This window comes from Crocodylus siamensis, chromosome 2 (genome assembly GCF_052110815.1).
Source record: "Crocodylus siamensis isolate JL-2025a chromosome 2, ASM5211081v1, whole genome shotgun sequence".
NCBI classification, from domain to species: domain Eukaryota; kingdom Metazoa; phylum Chordata; order Crocodylia; family Crocodylidae; genus Crocodylus; species Crocodylus siamensis.
This window is the reverse complement of record NC_143396.1, coordinates 179,195,865-179,219,636: the sequence shown is the minus strand read 5'-3', so window position 1 is coordinate 179,219,636 and position 23,772 is coordinate 179,195,865. Positions and strand designations below refer to the sequence as shown.

The 23,772-nt window shown below is 45.8% G+C and overlaps 1 long non-coding RNA gene across 1 annotated transcript; it reads left to right on the top strand.

Moving 5' to 3' along the window:
• Nucleotides 1-983: 983 nt before the first annotated feature.
• On the top strand, nucleotides 984-21,150 carry LOC149871404 (uncharacterized). The gene is made up of 3 exons (XR_016440527.1): nucleotides 984-1,102; nucleotides 1,651-2,365; nucleotides 20,884-21,150. It is a non-coding gene; the product is annotated as an uncharacterized LOC149871404 (long non-coding RNA).
• The last annotated feature ends 2,622 nt before the right edge of the window (nucleotides 21,151-23,772 follow it).

Below are 23,772 nucleotides of genomic sequence, written 5' to 3'. Positions count from 1 at the left end.
AAAGTCTCTTTTTCCTGCTGTGGTGCTGAAAATGAGTCTTATAGGGGCCCAGTGTAAATGAGAATCCAGTTTATTACTGGATGAATGCTGCCTACGTTGCTCTTTGTTTTCCAACCATTCTTAGAACAAGCGTGATCAAGGCTAAAAAAACGGCTGGTACCTGGTAGCCAGAGCCTGATACATTAATACTGAACCAGTGTTAGGACAGTGGGGGAAATTTTCCAAACACGTTTTAACTATAAACAAGATCTCAGAGACCACTACAGTTTTGTATACTCCTGTGTTCCTTGTCCAGGGTTAAGTTCCTCATATGAAGGGTTATTCTGAACTTCTTGGCTCATCAGTGAAAAGAAAGCTTAGTTTCAGCTTAGTTAAATATAACCATGAAGAATGCTGAGGCCAAAGTGTCTTCCAGCCTGTGGGTTGGATGAGTGGAGCAACACTGGTCCATGGCCCAGATTTCACACAAAGGATCAGTCTGTAGGTTTGATCCACTTCAGAGTTAGAGGTTAGGGTTTGACTGTGGGTACAATCTGACAAGCCAGATCCAGCCACATATGCCAGCCCAACCCAGTGTATAGCCCAGTCCCACACACTGGATCCAGCTGCATGCATGGGCCCAATCCCACACGTTGCCCAATCTCATGCACCAGATCCAGCTATGAAGTGACCCCCACATGCTGGTGCCAACTAGCATGCAAGACCATGTCATCCCTGGGGCTCCATGTGGGTCCAGAAATCTGGCAGCAGGGGAGCGGCAAATAGTGCTGACACTGTTCCCCAAGCACCAAATTTCAGGACCTGGAAGGAGACCCACAGGCCAGATCTGGCCTATGGGCCATAGATTGAGTACCACTGGTCTATAAAATCTAAATGTAGCATTCAAAGACTGAAAAATTTGTTAAGAAATGTATTAAGTTTGCTAAGAAGTGTTTCCTTTTTTAATATTAGACGAAGTAAGCTCAGTCAGCTGAGGATGCTGGAGGGAGCCCAAGGTGCCCCGGTATCCCCTGACTCTTGAGGTAGCGGCGGTGGTGGTGGCAGCGGCGGCAGCAGCAGCGGCAGCAATCGGCAGCTAAGGGACAGCTGCGGCAACGAGGAGGTAAGCCGGGGGAAGGGAGCGAGTGGGGCCAAGTGCTGGTGATTGGGCAGGGGACTCTTTCCCCGCCTGACCCTATTTAGCTGCACCGGCCTGGAGCCGTGCAAACAGGGAGCACAAACAGGCATGCTCTTTAGGGGCGCGCCAGAGTTTGCACTGGGGTTCACACAGGGAGGCGTGCGAGGGAGGCTGCAGGCAGCGGAAGAGAGCCAACGGTGACAGCAGCAGCAGCACCAGTCATCTCCAGATAAGTGAGTGGGGGCGAGAGCATGGGAGTTGTCACGCTGCATGCAGCCAGGGCTCCTGCCCCACGGCTGCCTCCTGGCCCAGGGACCGGTGAGGCTTCCACGCAGGTGGGGCCACCTGCCTGTGGGGGCTGCCTGGCTTGGTCCCTGGGGCTGGGGGGGGACACGGAGGTGGGGGCTTCTCTCACCTGTCCCAGGATTGCGGTGCTGGAGGGGCAGGTGAGAGAGCTCCAGGCAGAGGTGAGCAGGCTGCAGGGGATCAGGGCCGTGGAGCACGAGATTGATGGGTACTTTCTCTCTCTGCAGGGCCCGTTCCCTCAGGCTGTCACCACCCAGGAGTCTGCAGGAGGCGAATGGAGAACGGTCACCTCCAGGGCCAGGCAGCATCACAGGCAGCGTGTAACTGCATCAACTGTCACCCCAGTACAACTGGGGAACAGGTATGTGGTCCTGGCAGTGCTGGAGGAGACTGGGCATGAGGAAGAAGGAAGGGAGGAAGCCATGCTCTCATCTAGCAAGCCATCATCCGTACCAACTGAGCATTATCCAGTGACCCAGAGAAGGAGATGTCCGGTCATCGTCATAGGGGACTCCCTCCTCAGAGGAACGGAGGGACCCATCCGCCACACGGACCCCAATGTGAGAGAAGTGTACTGTCTCCCAGGAGCCAAGATTGGGGATATCACAGGGAAGATCACTGACCTCATCCGGCCTTCCGACTATTATCCTATGGTCCTCATCCACGTGGGAACCAATGATGTGGCCAGGAGTAGTCCGGACCAGATCATGGATGACTACAGGGCTCTGGGGGCCAAGCTTAGAGAGTTGGGGGCCCAGGTGGTCTTTTTGTCCCTCCTCCCAGTTAGTGGAGGCCGTCAGTGGCAGAGCAGCTGCATCTGTGAGGTGAACTGGCACCTCCAGAGTTGGTGTCATCATGCCGGATTTGGCTTCCTGGACCATGACCCGCACTTCAGAGCAGAGGGCATCCTGGGGCGTGATAGTCTCCATCTCTCCCCCAAAGGTAAGAGTGTGTTTTCTTACAGGCTAGTTGACCCCCTCCGGCAGGCTTTAAACTAAGTTCATCGGGGATGGGGATCCACAGGAGCAAGAGAAAACTCAATCAGGTGTAGGACCTGCCCAGGTAAGAGGTCAGGTATATACCAAGGGACCAGTTGTCTCTCAGGTAGGGGGTGTGCCCAGGGCTCCCTCGGGAAGATTAAGGTGTCTCTTCACTAATGCAAGAAGCACGGGGAACAAGCAGGAGGAGCTTGCTCTCCTGCTTGCAAGTAGTAAAATTGACCTGGTTGGCCTAGTGGAGACATGGTGGGATGAAACATTTGACTGGGCATTAGACATAGAGGGCTATAGGTTGTTTAGAAGAGATAGGAAGGGGAAAAAAGTGGGGGGGTTGCGCTCTTATGTTAGAGAACCGTATACCAGTTCTACCTTCCAAACAGGACCAGAGGAAGGCTTAATTGAGATCCTGTGGGTCAAGCTCCAAGGAGGGCAGGGGGAGAGGGATCTGGTGGTAGGGGTTTACTACAGGCCACCACATCAGGAGGAAGAGCTGGATCTGGAATTTTCCAGGAAGCTTGGGGAGGCCGTGCGTGCAAAGATGTTGTGGTCATGGGTGATATGAATTACCGGGACATCAACTGGGAGGAGCAGTTGGCCAGGTCTAGCCACTCACGAAGGTTCCTGACGTGCGTTCAGGACCTACACCTCGTGCAGGAGGTACTCATCCCCACTAGGGAAAATGCCATACTGGATCTGGTGTTAGCCTCTGGGGATGACCTGGTGGGGGAAGGTGCTAGTACAAGGGAGGCTAGGGGACAGTGATCATGAAATGATCCAGTTTGCTATTCAGAGAAAGATGGGGAGGGTTACTAGCACAGCACAAATGCTTGGCTTTAGGAAAGCCAACTTCTATGTGCTCAGGGCAGTAGTCAGGGAGGCACTCGGAGCCCAGGGGGTAGCTAGTATGGGGGTCCAGGAAAGGTGGTCCTCCCTCAAGGAGGCTATCCTTCCACTGTGCAGGAAGGCAGGAAAAGGGTCCAAGAAACCTTCATGGCTGAGCAGGGATATCCAGGCTGGCCTGATGGCAAAGAAAAAAGCGTACTGGCGGTGGAAGCAGGGGGCAGGGACAAAGGAGGAGTACACCTCCCTGACCCGAGCTTGTAGGGATTTGGTAAGGGAGGCTAAAGCAGCACTGGAGCTTAGATTAGCTTCTGGGATTAAAGATAACAAAAAGTCCTTCTTCAAGTATATAGGTAGCAAGAAGAAGTCTCGGACCCCTACGAGGCAGGGCAGGGCAGTTGGTGACAAACACGTGAGAGAAGGCAACAAGTTCTTTGTCTCCGTGTTCCTGTCTGCTGACAATGAGGTGCTCTCGGGTGACAGCATAGAGAGGCCCAGGAAGGATGCGAGTCCCCCGACTGCTAGTTCAGACCTAGTTAAGGACTACCTGGAGGGTTTAGATGTATCCAAGTGGGCAGGCCTGGATGACCTTCATCCATGGGTGCCGAGGGAATTGGCTGGTGTCATTGTGGAGCCATTGGCACGGCTGTTCAAGGACTCCTGGTGCTCGGGCCAAGTCCCTGAGGACTGGAAAAGGGCCAGCGCAGTCCCTATTTTCAAGAAGTGGAGGAAGGAAGAGCCTGGCAACTACAGGCCAGTCAGCCTCACTTCTGTCCTGGGGAAGGTCTTTGACAAAATTATCAAGGGCCACATTTGTGGCCCTGCAAGGGAAGTGAGGTTGAGGGGTAACCAATATGGGTTCGTGCCAGGCTGATCCTGCACGACTAACCTGGTCTCTTTCTATGACCAGGCAACAAAGAGCTTAGATGTGAAGGAGGAAGTCGATGTCATCTTCTTGGATTTCCAGAAGGCCTTCGACACAGTGTCCCGCCCAATTCTGGTGGGCAAGCTGAGGGACTGAGGCATTGACGAAGGCACAGTTGCATGGGTGGCAAACTGGCTTCAGGGGCGCACACAGAGGGTGTGGGCAGCGGAGTCCCCCTGGGCTCGGTCCTTGGGCCAGTGCTGTTCAACATCTTCATTAGCGATCTGGACGAGGGTGTGGAGAGCACCCTGTCCAAGTTCGCTGATGACACCAAGCTATGGGGCAAAGTGAATACACCGGCGGGCAGGGACTGCATCCAGGCAGACCTGGATAGGTTAGAGAAGTGGATGGATCTGAACAGGATGTGGTTCAACAAGGACAAGTGCAGGGTGCTGCACCTGGGGAGAGGGAACCAGTATTATGGTTATAGGTTAGGTAGGGGCTGACCCTCTCAGCAGCACAGGAGCAGAGAGAGATCTTGGAGTCAGGATTGACTCCAGGATGAATATGAGTCGCCAATGCGACAAAGCAACTTCAAGAAGGACATGGAGAACCTGGAGATGGTCCAGAGGAGGGCCACTCGTATGGTTGAAGGCCTCCATGGCCAGCCCTATGAGAAGCTGAGGGACCTGAATCTCTTCAGTCTCCGCAAGAGGAGACTGAGGGGGGATCTTGTGGCTGCCTGCAACCTTATCAGGGGCCAGCAGCAGGGATTTGGGGAAAGTCTGTTCACCAGGACCCCCCTTGGAGTCACCAGGAACCATTTCTCCTTTCCCAGACTTCTGTAGAGAGTGACCAACAAAGAAGGAAAGGCAGGGTAAAAGAAAGAGGGAGAAAACAATTGAACAGCCATTGTCTTCCACAAATGTGAGGAAACCCTGACAAATGGCACAGGCCATCCCCTGACCATAAGCAAATGTGTGTCCTACGTATGGAGTATCTACATCATCATCTACAACTGTATTAGTGAGAGTTACCTACCAAGCCAGTACACTGGAGTTATAACATGACCAACAACATTTAGAAAAAACATTAGAAGCAGTAGAATTTAGAAGAAATTCAATGGGATGAATTTATACACAGTATTGCATAAGAGAAAAATGTTATTTTGAAGGAATCAAAGAAATGCTAGTATATTTTTGCTTGTCACCTACAAAATTCCCCACAATTTTTCATTTTTTCCTCATTTACTCCCATATTTACTTTATTTGGTGGGAAATGAAAACACATCCTTTACTTAAAGTATTTTTTTAATCTTGTGGCATTGCTATTCTCCTTTTCCACTTTTCCTCTTCATTGGGGAGTCATTTTACAAAAGAAAAAAAATCTAAATGAACGAGAAATGATGCACGACACGGACGTGACATCTGGATAATAGCATTACTCAGAAGATGACTATGACAGCAGGTGGAGACGGACGTCAGAGTTGAATCTCTCTCTCCTATTATGAAGGCTGGAAAGCCAAAAACTAGGCCCGCTCTTTTTAAGCTTTCATTTTCAATATTTTAATAGAAATCATGTATAAGTATAAAGTAAGCTTGTTTGAAATCTATCTTTTTCTAACCAGGGCACTAGGGAATTATTTTATTAGAGTAAATGTCTAGATAAAGGATCATCTGTTTTAATAAAAAGATTTCATTCACTGAAGTTCTCCCTAGAGAGGGGAGACTTCTCTTTTTTTTAAACAAGCTTGTGTTGATTTATTCATAATTTCCAGGGGTAGATGTTTTTGCCAGTTAGTTACAACAGGTTCTATATGCTAGAACAACTGCGGAAGGCTTTGAGAGGAGATCTGAGACTGGAATATAATAGCAGTTCCCTAGAAATGCACAGCTAGGAGGAATGTACAGTCTCCTTGCTAGCAAGGCACTGAAAATAAAACACAATAAAATAAAATATATTTAAAAAAAATAAAAAAATTTCTCTCACTTAGCAAGGCTAATAATGTCCTCAATTACTCATCTGTCCCTAAAGGGGCCCCATGACAACGGAATGAATGCTGAAAATATGGGAAGGCAGAAATAGATTTCAGAGGCTCAGATGGCATTTAGATGGTTAAATATCATTGAAAAGCAGTAATAGTTAGACAGCTAAGTCTAATTTTTGCCTTCCAATATCTACCCTCAGTAACTACTATGGGGTTCATATGATTTATCTTCTCTCAAAACGTACAGGGGGTATAACATGAAATAGGAAGCAATAGTGAAAATGTTATGTTTCAGCCTTATACATGGTGTAGCTTCATTTGAAACATTTGCCTGTATTCTTGTGCTTATATTAGGTACAGATGAAGAGGGGAAAGGAGAGATTGTTTCTAAATTCTTTTTTGGTCTCTCAGTTCTTCAATATACTAGGGTTGATAGAGGCCCAAATGCCCCCTCCCCCCCATGTGATTTAGAATATCCTGGGTTTGCTGTAAATTGCCTCTAAGGACCACTATAAGTGTACAGAATCACTGAGGCATAAGAATATCCTGGTCACTATCTCCCTCCCACACCATACTCCCTGCCCATCATCACCCACACTCAATTCCAACAGCTGTGCCAAGGCACCCTACCCTGGGATTATTCTCTATATGACATGGAGTATATGCCTCTTTGTGACAATGTAATCAATATAAAAGGACCTTGGCCAGAGAAGATTTTTTTCTCATGGGAAGATATATTTATTTCCTGTTCTTATTAAATGAGAGTGCTAGATCCAAAGCCATCTGATGCTTCAGGGAGCTTCAGATAAGGATTCATCTTTTTGCTCTGTGTTTGTTCAGAATTTAGCACAATGGGGTTCTGGTTCAGGACTGGGGCACTTAGCTATTACTGCAAACTATCATTATTCCTAATGTAAATGTCATGTCTAAGACCCATCTTTCTAAGAGCAGAACTGTTACGTCTAATCTCAGCATCCACAAATTTTGGAGAGATTTATATTAAACTCCAAATACAGATCTTTCTTTCATTTAAATAGTTCCAGTTAGGCTTTACATTTTTTCTCCTCTAGAGAGAGGGGTGAATTCCTTTCTATAATTAATGAATTACTGGATTCAAAAAGAAATTGCACATTGGTTAAAAAATGATGCTTGTTTCTTTAAAACAGGAAGTGTGCAAATCAAAACCCAAACAATTTTTGTGCAAGTTTTCTCTCTTCAAAAACTTACTGTGAAGTTAAGTACAACATCTCTGACTAGGATAGCTTATAAAATATGCCCTTTTAACTCCCTGTTCAGTACTATTATATGTCCCCTCTGCACCTACCTGATCCACAAATCATCAGCTTTAGGTATAGCAGCCAGCTACAGGAATTAGTCTTTTATCTCAAGGCCTAGGGACTCATACTCTTTATAGCTAGGCAAGTTGTGGGTAAAATCACTGGCTGTAACTACGATGGCTCTTAGTACACTTAAAGGAAATATTTCAGCCAAGAAAGTCACAAACAGTGTGTGTATGTGAAAATAGTAAGTTGTAAAGGAGATCAGCTGTGCCACCTTCACCATGTTAGATACTAGGTGAAGCCTTTAATGGAAACATTTAGTTGATGTGTCTAATTATATTGTCACCTGTGCAATTACTGGGTACTTGAGAGATAGGTATGAAATCATCAGTAGCCAATCACAGTGCTCCAACTGCATGCACCCTTCTAAACCCATTCTATAAGGCTAAAGCTAAACTACCATTAACAGTTTAAATGGAAGCTTTAAAGGCTTTTTAAAAATCTTCCTTCAGATTACATTGCAGCTGCTCCAAATGTGCTTCCCCTTCCCCAGGACTGAGACAATGCAACTCAATCCTAATTGAGCAGAGCTGCCATCACCAAAAGTAATAACAATGTAGGGTCTAATCTACCACTGCAGTACTCCAGTTCTGCACCATTGTAATATTACTGTAACATAACACATTACTGAATCTGGTCTTTAGACCTATACTAAGACTTAGTACTGCACATGCAACATTTAATTTAGCATTATTTTTTATCATTATTTCTCTACATTTTAATGAAGGGGCTGGGGAGCAGTGGAAATTGATGAATTCTAGGGATGGAAAGATTCTGTGCATTTAGATTTAATGGTAGAAATTAATACCAAGCTTCCCATTGTCTTCAGTGGGCTTTGGATCAGGCTTATAGTGCAACTGGGAGTTGTGCAGATTTTCTCAACAGAACTCTCTCACTGTATTTAATCTTTACCTGTGATGACCCTGCTATACTTGTTCTTCTCTCTAGAGCAGGCTATTTGTATGATGCTGTGTGGGGGTTTTATGAAGTGCACAAATGCACAATAGGAGCTATATACTAAAGAACCATGATGTTAAATTAATTCCATTTGTCAGTCCTATCTTTCTTTCCACTTTCTTTTAGTTAACTTCTCCAGAGATTGTAAGGTGTTTGGATTCAGGTTGGATCATAAGAACAGGGCTAGTAGAGATATTATACCTTAGACAGATGCCTTAGAGCAGGGGTGTTAAATAGGGCCAGATAAGATGCACAGGACTGGTCCATGCACTGGATGCAGTTCTGCAGCCCAGATTGGATCATAGACCTGCCCCACCCGCTCCCAGCATGCCAGATCCTGTGCCCTCTCTGGCTAATCTGGGGGTGCCTATACATGTGTAGCCTATACAAATGGAATTACAATGTATTGAAGCATGGTAATTGCAGCACTCCAGTGTACTCCAGAGTCACATATATATGTGTCCCCACACTGCAAAATGGTGGCAGGGGTGCTTTAACTAAAGCATGTTCAACACGCGTTAGTTAAAGTGTTCCACCCCCATTTTTCAGCATGGGGATATTGATCCATGTGACACTCCTGGTGCTTTACTTAGAGCAGCTCTTGGAGCTATTCTAATTAAAGTCCCCCCACCCCTGAGCATATCTATAAATGCCCTGGGACTGCATTGTCTGCTCCAGGACCCACGCTGCACACAGTGCCTACTTCAAACCAGCAGGAGCAGGCATTGCATGTGGCACATGTCCCAGATGAGCTGCAGCGGGCACTGCAGGCTCTAGATCCAGCGTGTGCAAGGGAGGTCCCAGAATCGCCTCAGCACAGGGCCAGCCACAGACCTGTACAATGTAGCTCTGCAGGTTGGATCTGGCCTGTGGGCCATATCTTTGACAGCCCTTTTTAGATAAAGCATAGATTATATTCTTTACATTCCCCAAATTCTATTCCAGAATTTTGGGTTAAAACCTGGACCCAATGTAGATTCTGAACAAGGATGTGAGCTTATCTCATTATAAAGCCTGAGCCATCTGAGCATTGTGATGGAGATGGCCTTCTTCCATAAAGCTTGGAACAGCCTCCTCCATCTTCTTGGCCAAGTATTTTCCTTTTCACCCATCAAACCCTTTCTTTGCACCCACCTTTGTTCTTGGAATGTCTTATCGTAGATATTGATCCTGCACCTCTTTGCATTTCCCTCGTTATCCTCATATATTATATTTCTCTTATTTACACTGTAAGTGTAAGGGCATGTCTTTATGTCTGGATTATTGCCGCCTACAAACTCGCATAACATTTGCATCTGTGTGAAGTGATGGTGAATGCACAGGGCACTGGGCTACACCACCTAATGCATCATAGAGCCCCAGACAATGGAGGGTTCACATTACTGAGGCAAACTCTTCCTGACTGCTAAGAAGGGGGGCACGCCAAAGGAGATGAGGGTTCTGTGGATTTTTGTTACACTCTGGCAATCCCCAGATGCAGCAGGACTGTGAGCAGCCAGTGTATATAAACTATTCCAAAGCCTACACAATTTTGTGACTGGCTGTAGGAACAAGCAGACACTCCATAGCATTAGGAAACACAGAAGTTGCAGAAAGCCCAGCTGGGCCACAGACAGAACTGAGCCATCCATTATGATTCTGAAAAAGGTTGAAACTCATTTTGAGTACAGTAAGTGACCACGTCAGGTACAAAGAAGGGCAGAATCAAAGTGCTCCTTTGATGCTTATGAAATGCTCTGTTTAGGAATGGCATTATCCAAATGCTAAAAATTTCTAAGGCTCTGAAGGGCAAAAGCCCTGTCCCATAACCCCGCAGTGCCACTGAACTGAGCCCTACATATTATGATTTTTGTTGTAGCAAGTGCTGCTTTTCAGGAGCCCGAAATCGTTGTTGTGACAGGCTTCTCAAAAATTAGAGATGGACCAAAATCAGAGGTTCCTGAACTTCTGGGGGGTGAGAAGGAGTGAGATACAAACCGAAATCTGGCTGAAATTGTGCAGTGAGCCTCACTGCTATAATAGGAAAAAGCAAAAGGCTAGCTTAGGATCAGCAGGGGACCAGATTTTAACACAGAAATGGGTTAACGGAATATAATTGATGCCAGTGTAATAGCTAACCTGCCCTATTTTTATAAGGAAAAGCATCAAATTCCTGAATCCAAGCCCTCAGATGTCTCTGAAGAATTCAAATTCAAGATCCAAGTCTGGTTTTGGTTTCTTGGGACAGTTTCTACCAAAACAGCAGTGTAGATTCAGAAAGCTGCCCAGGCAAAAACTGCAAAATAAAGGAACTGGAAGTATGGATCTAGTGTTCCTAATACCTTGTCATGATGTTCTTGCCTCAGTTGCCCATGCTTTCCTCTCTGAAATGATTGCTGTGGGTTTTACTGTACTGGAAATTGGTGTACTTTCTCATTGGTGCCCAATACAATCATCCCACTGGGCATTTAGCCAGTGTATTCTGAGTCTATCGAAAACATGCAACACTCCAGGACAGATGTGATGATTGGGAGAAGGTAAAAAGCCTCCCTTCCTCCTGATTGAAGATGGAACCATTAACCCAGTTGGAATGTAAGAATTGCCATCTGAAATGGCTGTTTAAAAAAGATTCCTCCCCTCTTCTTTTCTGAGGAAGCTTATCGGAAAGCGTGGCATGAGCCTGATTCAAAATGAAATACCTCTCATTTTGGGATGGACTGCATGATGATGTAGCCGTAAAATAAACAATGATTCTTCTCTAACTTTCAATTTTATCCCTATTAAGTTGCTCAATCAGGTGTTAAAGCCAATAGAATTTGCTACCCCCCCTTTAGAAAGCTATTTTCAGTGCAGCACGACTGAAGAACAGGCACTTGTTAGCTACTCGGTGGTGCTTTCAGCTCTGCTGCTTGAATCCTCAGCAATTGCCAGAATAAAAGCACTTTTGCCAATACTAATCTAGTTCAATTGGTAACTATGACCCTGTGATATAAAATTATGTGGCAATGGGCGGGGGCTTACCGTAATGTCTCCATTTCATGACACTGTGTCAAAGATGGTTTTGGGAGGGAGACTGTGAAAATTTTTACCTTAATATATTTCTTTATTACTTGCCTCAAAGAGCGCTGCAAGGAGATGGCCTTTATTATTAGATGAGCAGGGACCTACAAAATTCATGGCAGAAGTGGGGTGTATGGCAACTCCTTTCATTTTGAAGGTTCTCCCCATGTGCCCCTCCCCACCCCACTCTGATTGGCAGAGGGACCCTGTTTGCAGCTCACTTCTGATCAGTAGGGAGGCGAAAACTGTTGTTTTAAATACAGTGCTGCCTTTGCCTCCTGCCGCTGATTAGCTGGTGGGGGGCTCCTGCAGCTCTGTTGCTAACCAGCAGGGAGGCAAAAACCACATCAAGTTTAAAACCATGGTTTTCACTTCCCCGACAATCAGGACGGAGTAGTGGGGCCCTTCTGCCAATCAATGGTGGGGGAAGGAGGGGCACACAGGGGAACATGAAAGATTAAAGGAGCTGCCACACACCCCACTTCTGCCATGAATTTGGTAGGTCCCCACAGATGAGGTACTCCCGATTCCTTTGCTTCTATTGCACCGAGTGGTATGCAATAAAGCAACATGGCCTTGTATTCATATGGAACATATGGCTGCAGATATGCATACACTATGGATCAGCAATGTGGATAAAAGCACAGACCTTCGGTGCCAAAAGGAGAAACCCTCCACCAGATAAATTGAAGGAGTAGTTCCACTAGCTGCATGTAATAGGAAGCTTTACGCATTGTCAGGGCCTCTGGCCAGTCAGGCTGGCTGAGCTGAGCTCTTGAGCTGCCACACCTGACTGATCCCTGGCTACTGTGACTGCCCCAGTTCTCTGTGCCTGGATTGGCTGCTCAGAGCTTTTAGGCATGCCTGCAGCCTTAGGCTATAGGCACAGTTTGGTAACAGTCTCAGTTTGCTCTGGTAAGCCTTGCATTTGCTGTTGTCTCTGGTTCTCCTGACTTGGTGTTAGTTGACTGCGCTCCTGGTCTTGGCTCTTCCCTGGAACTCGGCACCTGGTTCTCTCATTCTCCTGCCTTCTGATCTCAGCTTGCACCCCAGACTTCATCTCTTGGATCTCTGCTCCATTGATCCAGTCCCTGACCTGATGCCCTGGTAACCTACACCCACACCTAGCTGACCTCATAGTTACCCTTCAGGAGCATATCTTCAGGCCTGGCTGCCTATGTCCTGCCCAAGCCCTCATACACATATTTTCTGAGATCCTTCCTGCCCCTTTTCAAGGCTGCTGTGCTGGGAGGGATATGTTCACAGACAGTCAGTAAACTACACTTCGATTATATCATATCTTACAGCATGAGTTAAGCCAGTACCTGGATTCATGACCTGCCAGGAAAGTCCACGTGGTGCCACTGGTTATGGAGGTATCACTTTTTTCTCTTTGTGCCAAATTCAGACCAGGGCTAAACATGAGCTTCTGAATCAGCACTGACCCAATCAACAAACGCAGTGGTAGCAGCATGTTGTGCAGTTGGAGATACTGTCTTTTTTGAGAGAGGTAGACAAAAATGATATCCAGAAGCCTCCCTAGGGAATTTGTGTAGAAGACATAAGGTTAATTTTGGTGTTCTGGCCGTGCTCCAGCTCAGGTAATGACATTCTCTCTCAGAGGCATCATAATGCAGCCAGGCACCTGGGGAAGCTTTGACACGTGGGGGCAGTGGCAACTTCTGGCTGCTACTGCGCCACTGGAATGACTACGTGGCTGTGGTGGCAGCCGTTCTTTTCTGCCTCCTGCCAACTAAATCAGCATCCAAGGTGGCTGCCTCTACTGTCCTGCCCTAGTTTCACCATTGCTCTATCTTCCCATTTTCCCCTAGGTTACAAGTGTGAGCATACCTTCATCTTAACTGCTGTGTAATGTTGCTTTGCACTGGTAGAAAGTTATTGTTTCTTTGAAGAAACATCTTCCTTTCAGTGGTGGGTGATATAGCTCTTCTGAATCACAGCTGGGTTATGAGGCTACTTTTTGGAATGCACTTGGAGATCCTTGTGGACTACTGAAGTGGAAACTGTTTGCTATGGGCAGCCTGCCTACCATCTGGAATTGCAGTGTTACTGTATCAGCTCTGTTGTGTATTACCACGCTTGCACCAGTATAGTGAGTGAGGCAGTAGCATAACTAAAGAAGGGCAACTTGGACAGGAGCTCTGGATGCTGACTTGGGGTAGGGGGAGGCAGAGAAAAAATGACAGCTGCCACTGTAGCCACATGGCCACACAGATGGTAGCAACACTGGAAGTCAACACTGCCCTGTGCCTTGCTGCTGCCCCAGGTGCCCAGTTGCCTTGTTACGCCCCTGGAATGAGGGGTGTGAATTTGTACTTTGTTTTTATTTAGTGGAAACTCCATCACTCGCAGTGCTTTTAGTGTTGCACTGACTTCCAAGGCCTTTACTGCTGTGCTGAGCCTGCACTATCCCTTTGCTCCCCTCCTTTCCACTTCTGGTATACATTGGATCCACAGAGGAGCATATGCATCAGGCCTTATTGCCAGTTCATCCTTCTCACCACCCAAATTCAGCTTTTGACTGCACACAAAACCACTGTGGAGTTAGCCTGCATGATGTGTAAAGTGAGCTCCTTCCTGTATCCAGAGCCCTTTTCCTTCATGTAGGAGGAGCCAGGACTTGACTGACGGACATATTTATGATAACATAAATGAGGTTGCATACCCACCCTGTAATTTTCCTTGCACTCTGTTAATGATGTAAAGCTCAGCCTGAGACTTGTCCTGCTCACTGTACTGAGAGGTTCATCATTCTGTCTGCATTGCTAAATGAGCTTCCCCTGAACTTAACAGCACAGCTGTGCTTCATTATTCTGCCTTTGCACTACAGCACTAGGTCAATTCAGAGGTGCTCTAAAGGGGCACCGCTGTGCTGTTTTCTTTATTAACGCCCATGCAGAAAACTGGGTTTAAGAGGGTGCATGAACCACTGTGACTCCCTAAGTGCTTGACTGGAGCTCATTAATGGTGGAAAGGATGGTACCAGACCACACCCTTTCCTTTATAAAGGTTCAATAGGAAAGTGTTAGCTAATGAATCATTTGCAGTGGATTTAGTGACCAAATTATTCTGCTATATTTATCTACTACTAAGCTTGACTGTACTAAAGGGAGACTGGACCGATGTTTATAAGCATATGCCATCATTATTATTATTATCATCATCTACTATTTATATTCCAGTCAAGGATGAGGATTCTGTTGTACTAGATCAGCATTTCTCACACTGGATAATATGTACCCCTGCAGCCTTGAGGTGAACTTTGAGAGGGTACATGACAGGAAGGAGTAAGAAAGCAGAATAGCCAGGGGAAATATAAATGGAAGAAAAGGCAGAAAAAGAAAAAAAAATGAAGAGTGACTAGATCTTTTAGGTAGGTAGAACAGTCACAGTATAGTTACAATGACAAAGTGCCACTTTTTATTACCCATTACACAAGATCTTAGGGATGCATAGCAATTTAGCAAACTTAATAAAAGGTGTGTGACCCATAAAAATTTGGAGCCCCCTGTAGTAGGTGCTGTTCAAATACTCAATAAGCAGCAGGCCACTACCCCAAAGAGCTTACAATCCTGCCTCCCTGTTCAGTCCCCACCCCTTTGGTCTCACTTTCCCATTCTTGTCAGTAGGTGGTAGATTGGATCAGCAAGGATTCTGCTATGTGTATGGTACTATGGAATGCAGCATTATGTGTGTCAGCATCTTTCAACTGAGCATAATTATGCTCACATAACGCAACAACACATCAGGGGCTGTGGCAGAAGTTGGGTTTCATCACCACAGTACAGAGGTGCTATAACTATACCATCTTACCTGGTCAGAGTCCCTGACAGCACTTGGCCCAGGCTGGCCTACCTGATCAGAGTCCCTGACAGCTGCCACATGAAGGGGCAGCAGCAACTTACAGTTGCCTCTGTGCTGTTGGCATGCTTGTGGAGTTACAGCAGCAACTGCGTTTTTCTTCCCCTATGAGGTCAGTGTCACTGTCTACAAGGGCAGTTGCTCTGCCCTAGTTATGCTGCTGGGTATATGATTCACCCAATTTAAAGGTGCCTGTGTATAATCTCCCAAGGATTCTAAGTAGAGGTGCACCAATACATTGGTCTGATATTAGATAGGCACGAATATAAAGAAAATTGGCTGTATTGGAAATCAGCCTGATGCGACCGATAATTTGGCCTATAAATGCCTATGTGCACGCAGCTGCACCACAGCATGCAGGCAGCGAGGAGCACAGCCCTGCAGCTTGAAGAGCTGCATGCACCTGGTAAGTCTACTGTGGTGGAAGGGGAAGGGTGAGGGAAGGGGCGTGGTGGGGGGAGATCAACGCCCCTCAACGGTGAGGGAGGGAGGGGGCAGGGGCATGGTCAGACATTGCCCAGCCAGGGTGGGGCAAGGGAGGGTGTGGGACAGAGCTGCTGCTCATCCGGAGGGTACAGGGGGGTGGCTCTCGGCACTGATTGCACCCCAGAAGGGCACAGGGTGTGCCCTTGGATCTGACAGGGCAGGGTAGGGTGGGCTGCAGCTGTGGGCTGCAGCTGGGGCTGTGCTGAGCTCTTCTCGGTGGGGGTTGGGCTTGGGGTGGAAAGCAGAGGTGCTGGAAGGGGGGCTATGGGGGGCCTGCAGCCACCCCAAATTTTGCCATAGCCCCCCCATAGCCCTTCCTTCCAGTGCTGCTGCTGCCTGCCCCGAGCCCAGCCCCTGCTGAGAAGTGCCCAGTGCAGCCCCAGCTTCAGCACACAGCTGCAGCCTGCCTGCCCCACCACATGCAGATCTAGGGGCACATGTTCCCCCCCCATGCCCTCCCAGGGTGCATGCAGTGGTGGAAGCCATCCTCCCTCCCACCGCATACTCCAGATGAGCTGCAGCTCCATCCTACATCCCACCCCATTCTGGCTGGACAGTGCCTGCCCCTGCCTTACTCTATCCCACACCACGGGGGACATTGAACTTCCCCCCCCACCCCCACCTCCCCCCTCCTCTTCCACCACAAGAGACTTACCAGCTGCACGCAGCTTTATCAGAATCAGATAGGTATCAGCGAATAAACCTCCTTAAAAATTGACTATCAGTATCAGCCCCCAAAATCTCTATTGGTGCACCCCTAATTCTACGTAGAACAGTTTCCTTTTAGGCCTTGTAGTGCTGTCAGACCCCGCCGGGGTTGATAGTGAGTCACCATCCAAACATGCCTCACAGACTTCCATTAAACAGTCCAATTTCCACATGCATACATACAACCACACTCCTCTAGACCTCTGGCTCTCACATAGATCACCACTAAGGCAGCATAATTTCTACCTGCACTTACATCTGAAAATGCAAGCAATACAGGTTAATTAAACAGTTTTCAGCTCCCCACCTACCTGACCAACCTCCCTCCATCCCTCCTTGTAATGGGTCGCCCTCCTCAGCACCATCTTCCTAGTATTCCGTGCCTTGCGTGGGGCACCCTTGGATCCTTCTTTGGGGTTCTTATGTCCTGCCCTATACTCTCCTGCCACGTCTTGATGGAAATTAGGATGATGTTCTTGCAAGTGGGAGGCTGCCTATTGTATAGGATATGTTGGGGCCTTTCCTCTGTGTGGGACTAACCCTGATTTTCTCTAGCTACGCCTCCCTGTCTAAACCCACTAATCAGGGTTTGACTCCGAGGCTCTAGCTTTTTCCATTGTCTTGAGGCCCGGGGCCCCTTTTCCTGTTCCAATCTGGAGCCTGGTCCAGAGGCCTGGTTGCCAACCCCACAGCTGGAGGGCTGCAAGCCCAAAACCAGGGGACGACCAGCCTGTAACCTCCCAGGCCACCAAAAAAAAACCAAAACAATACCAAAATAAAGCTGTACCATAGGCACACCAGAGCTCCCTGGCTTTTAAGATCGCACCTTGCTGGCGCCGGGGTTTGCCCCCCTTCTCTGGGGCTGGGGTCCCCTGTGAGGCCTCCTCCAACCCCTAATAGCCTCACCCAAACCTCCGGCATAACAGCAAACAAAACACAAGCCCCTGGGCTATAACATAACTTCAAACTGTCCGGCTAAAATCTCATTCAAGCCCCTAGGGTTGCTCCATCCCTCACCAGTCTCTGGAGCTGCTCATATAGTTCAGGCCTCTTCCTTTTACTTGCTCCAGCAGAGCTCTTTCCCTCTTTGGCTGCCAACAGGGAACTGCCTGCCTGGACTCAGTCCTGGGGTTTAAATAGGAACCAGGCCCTGCCCCTTCTGGTCAGCTGACCACTAGCAGGTGTGGGTCACTGGCTCCCTCCAGTTGCCCTAGCAACCGGCATCTGAGTAGTTATTCTGGCTCTACAAGTAGCAGGCACCTTAGTGCCGTGCTACACTCCCCTAGCCCAACTCAGCTGGGACACCCAATAACCTGGTCAGTAGTTGCCACAAATTGGACATGTCTATATGTGCAACTATTATGACTTAAACTTCAGTGCAATTTGAGTCAGAGTAAGTAATCCCAAACTCACCATCTATATGTGTGGCTGAATGCAGTAATTTACTCTGCTGTCAGATAGTACCTGTGTTTGATGGGACTATCCAATGGTGCTGTAAATTAGTCTACACTGGCCCAATTGCCACACACTTGTAGACAGTGACACTTTATTGCACAGTAAATTTGTCTACTCTACTCCATGGTAGACCACACAGTAAATATGCCTACTGAATGAAAGTGACTGGCAGCCTGGGGAAAAATTCTGTTTAAAAGCCCTGGAAACACTGGGCAACCCCCAGAGCACCCAGCCCCGCAAGGGAATACAGAAGCAGGGGCATCTCCTTCTGGCCACCCATCCACTATCCTAGATCATCCTGGGATGTGCTGAAGCCTGGTCAGTTCCCATGAATGGAATGAAACCGAACAATATCTTGAGGGGAAGTTGCTGTTTGAAAGTACTGGAGACCTTGGGCAGCCCCTGGAATACCCAGCCCCTGGGAACCCAAAAGCAGGGGTCCAGGGAGTCTTCCCCCAACCTGGCTACCCTTCCCTCCCAAAAGGAAGCTGGGATGCTGTGACTGGATCAAGTGCAGACAAAGAAATTAGAGCAGTAGAGTTCTGACTATGCAGTGGTAGGGGATGATGCCCGGAGGACCCTTGCTTTCCTCACTTCATACCTCCTTGGTTGTCATGTTAATTTAGAATGTAAGGTTTTTGAGGCAGAAACCATTCTTTGCCATCTTCTGTGAAGTACCTGATACACTTTGGGACATTATAAAATAATAAATTATAATAGTATGTGATAGGGTCAAAGCAAAAGAATTGGGAAGAAAAGAGAAAGAAGGAAAGAAAGAGACACAAGAGACCAGGTAGAGGACAAAGAGAAAATGAGGAGCAGATGATGAGAAAGAAGAAACAGTGAGAGATCACAGCAGGGAGGAGATAAAGGACACAGGGAAAAAGAAATGAGAGTTAAAATGAAAGAGATATGGGGAAAACTTGGCATTTAAACTTTTATTACAAAATAAATTTAATTTATTGTCATCTTACCTTCTTTAATTACTTTTCAACCTTTTTTTAATGATGCCCATATGTTGCCAGTAACAGTATTTTATTACTTTTGTTCTCTCACCTTTCCCATGGCTTACATTCTCACTTTAATTACCAGTTTCACAATGAATTCATCAGATGCCTTGCCTAATGTTTTTACACCAATGCTTCATATTTGTACTGATACTCCACTTGGGGAAATATTAACACCTGTTTCTCCTAATTGAAGACCATTCTTGCACTACTCTGGGATGCTCACTAGATGGCAATGCTGATATTTTTCATTATGGTTACCATCAGCTAAGGCCAGTATTGTTGTTTTTTTACACTTTTTGGGTAGATATTTTTAAACAACTTTTATCTTTGTAAAATAATCATTAAAATATGATTGAACAGAATTTGGGTGATGTGAAAGAATTGCTTGATAATGAAAAGGTAATTTTCTGTTTACCAAAATAGGAAGTGTTGATGATGAAGTTAAAGCCACAAAGCAACATTGTTAATCTTAGTAACCATTATTTCCATGTATGGTACACATTCATAAATGAGGGAGGAAGGTCGTTTTTGTTTCATTTTGTTTTCTTTTTTCTTCTGTGCTGGGACAAATTGCTAGAGGCCGATATTATCATCTCATGTCTAATACTTTTGAGATTCCTGTGATAAGACCATAAGATCCTCTTACAATAGAAGGACTTAAGCCAGCAATGCTTAAAATGAATTGATTTTTCTTTTGCTTGTTTGGTGCAGTAATATAAATAGTGACAATATGTCCCATTTCTCTCTCCCCCATCAACTCTCACAACATAACATATTCTGTCAGGACTTTAGTAATAGGATAGCCATTCACTTTTATTCTCTTAGGTTATATCTACTCTGCCAGTTAAGGTTGCCTTTAAGGCCTTTCTCAAGTCCATATTTCCTAACCAGGTACACTCTAAGTTGCTCGGCTTATTATCAGCTAGCGGTCCATCCCAACCCTGAGTAGTCTGTTGAACCTCTGAATCTAAGGGAAACCCCAAACACAACAGGCATCAAGTACAAAAAGTTGGCAGGAAGCAAAATACTTCAGAGTTCCATTCTTCCAAACTTCCAAACTTTCTGCACCCCACTTCTTGCATGGTATTAGAGCCAACTGTGAAAGGAAAGAAAAGTCTGATGCTTAGAAAAGCTGGCTGTCTTCAAGGGACAAAGGCAAAGGTTGTATTAATGTGGTGTGGGGTACAAAACACGTTGCTCAGCCTGGTTGAGGGAAACCCTCATAGTTAACAGTGGATATCAGAGTAGAAATTATGTAGTTAAAGCAAGGTATCCTCCTAGGACGAGTGCAGTTACACCAATATAAAGGTGCAAGCATTTCTGTAAAATGACTGCACAGTGTTAAAAGTCTTTAATTAGCATTAGAGTCATTGGGTCTGGTTCTCTAATGCCCAGCTTACTTCATAGTGCTTTACCTCTGTACCAGGGCCAAGCCAGTGGAAAATCAGGCTTATCAAGTGAAAGCACTCAGATCCCTCCAGCATCACGTTGTGCCCGTGTAAAGCCTGTGTCAACAGACTTTACAAGTATGTGGAAATGCCTAGCGGGTGTCCATGTTCCCAGCAGCCAGCTTCCTTTCTCAAAACTAGGCTGCTTTCCTACCAAGTTATCCTGCGTACACATATTTAAATATCACGGTTGGCTACAGTTCCCTGGGCCTTGGAGGATACCTCTTTCTAGCCATGGGCTCTGGTGGGGCTGTGTGGGGAGCCCTCTCTAGATCAGGAGAGCCTCCTGTGACCACCTCTTTTCACTTTACAGCTTCCCATAAAAAAAAATCAGTTGTCCGTTTCTCTCTGTGACTAAAAGATTGCACCTCTATTTTGCTTTTGTGGTATGATAATGTTTTTCATGGAGTTGCCTAACATTTTTGAATGTTTTACTTTGTTCAAGGATGAAATCTTTTCTACAGCTCCTGGAAAAAAGATGGCTCAACCAAGAGATTCATACAGCAGTGGATCTTCTAACTATGCAGTTGAAAACCATCTATGTGAACATTCCCCATCTTGAATGGCTTCAATGGAGATGTTAAGAAGCAGACCCCTGTGACATGCCTGGGGCTATTCCATGTGGGCATCACTAAATCTGCTCCTCTATATGGCAGAAACCTACCTTCCTTTCTCCACAGAGAGTTCTGATTGGTCCCCAAATGCCACTCTCTCTCCTGAATCACCGAAGATGCAGCAACTTCATAACATCTGTTGAAGGTAGTGATTACTTATGGGAAGAATACTTGTTTTAAGCATTAAAATACTATCTGGGTTGTATGCTTAGATCAGCACTTGACAGTTATATAGATAGAAATTTACTATTTTAAAACACCAAAGCCAAAGGGACATAGCCAACGTAATTTGCAAGGATGACCATAACATCCGTTATTGAACCTAATTCCGCTACACTTATGTAAAACAAGGCACACTCTTCTGGACTATTTTAAGAGAAAAGACAGCACAGTGCCTTGTTGGATCAATGTATTTCTTTTCCAGCTGTATCCTACATACATTCTCAGTTCCCTTGCCCGGATCCTCTTAGTACCCTAGCTCAGCCAAATTATTCCTTCTCTCCAGTAGAGTGTTGAGAGCACTTTCTAGAAGACTAGCAGGGGAACTGCAAGTGTACCATCACAGCATTTCTCAAACGCTGCTTTTTTTTGCTGTCCTGTTAATCTGCCATCCCATCCATGGCTGTCCTGAAGCCCCTCTCCTTTTCCCTTTCATGCCATCTTCATCACTCTACAATTCAAAAGGGGTCTGTCTCTTCTTCTCTTATCCACCCTGATCTCACTTCCTTCTCCCACCATCAGCATCTGCATCCATGGCCTCACTTTTGGTGACATTTACCTCAATCCTGGCCCTCTCTACTTTATATATTCTTTATATCTACCTGTCCTTATACTCCTCTCCTTTCTTCCGCTTTATTCCTCTAAAGGTCTGTGAAACACCCACACTGGCTTTAAAAAGATCATCTCTTCATAACTAGCTTCCCCAAACTCTTTGATCTGAATTCCTCATTAAACTTTGCCACTCACCATAACAACTGCTCACTTGGCTTAATGTTTACCAATCTTTGCTCTCTCTCTGATACCTCTGCTGCAGCGTTCCTACTTTCTAACCCACACACACCCTTTCAACACTGGTCACTAGCATCCCCTTCATGCACTGCCTTACAGTCGATCAATATTGAGGAGTATTTATCTGCTCTCAGCCTTCTCTCTATCCTCTCATCCTTTGCTCTCATTATGTAACTGCTGATTCTCTCCACACTTTACCAGTTTCCAGTGCTGAGTCAGCCATGACGTCCATGTCCTCTGATCCTGCTTGATTTGACCTTTAGTTTTTGCAGTATCATTATGTCCTGTGAGGCAGAGGTTTTACTGGAGTATTTTACTATATTGGAAGCAGACCTACATTCCTATTTTATGGAATAATTCAAGCTTGGGGGCAGCGCCTATATGCTCGCTCTATAATCACACATGCCTTGTGAAGGCTGTTGATCTATTAAATAGGGAGTACTTCTGGAAGAAGCAGAATTTCCCTCATGACATGTGGCTTGTAAAACAGACCTGCAAAACATTCACTTTGCAGCCCTTGGTGTAGGGACATGTTGGGGGTATGAACAGAAATGGAGGGGGGTTGGGCAGTGGCATGACCAGAAATACATTGTGCTTGGCATGTTTTCGATTGTTGAACAGCTCTAGGATATTGCTGGCAATTTAAGCTACAGCAGCCTTAGCATCTGTTTTCAACTGCAGAAACCAGGGAGTGCAAAAGTAACAAAAGGCAGTGTGGTCTATACACTGGGCTGTGCTGGGCTCAACTTAGTTGCAGTCAAGAATTGTTTGAGTAGTTATGTATTTTTTAAAATGCTAAACACTTGGTAATCTGTCATGATTACAGACAAAAAAAATCACTGAACATAAAGTTTAAAATAACTGTTGCTCTCTCTAGAAATCCTCTCCAGTAGGATGTAATTATAATGGGGTTTTCTTGCAATGTGAGACTTTACAGTTCACTTATTCAAGAAATGGGCTCACATCCCCTGGTATATGAAATTCTTATCTTTATCACTGTTACTATTTTAATGAGCTGATTTTTTGCATTATTTGGTTGAAAAGTATTAAATGAGCTATTAAGCACACTCGTATTTAATCTTTTCCTTGACCTCTTTGGCCACAAAAGAGTAGTGAATATATGAATAACCTAGATCAATGCTGTTAGAAATGACACTAAACTATATTAGGACATGAATTAACTCTAGAAAGTAAATACATTTAAAAATTAACTCCTATTTAAGTAATATATGAAGTGTTCTTTTTCATACTAATTTTGCGTTCTCAAAGGCATGGTAAACTCACATGCAAGTGTGCACAAATGCACACTTTGTTAGTTATTTCTCAAGCTATTCACAGCATGTGAAGCGCACACATGAAGTGGCCAGAAAGGAGTAAAGGACTGTGTGTTCTGAATTCCAGCAAACATCACACCAGTGGGACAGTGATTTCAGTTAACTTGCAAGTCACATAATTGATTAGATTGATTTACAGTAGCATAAATGAAATCAAAATCTGAGCCCTTGAACTCTGAGTTTGCTCATTGTCACATTGTACAAAGACTGAGCGAGAGAACACTGAAAATAAAAACATAGGGGTTTACTCTTACCCAGCCCAAAATAACTTCCTCATCTGCTGACGATGGGAAACTCCTGCCAAGGTCACTCCCTATCCACACTGATACATTTTTCTCAGCAGTCTGTGTCTAACGAATAATACCTTAATGATTAGAG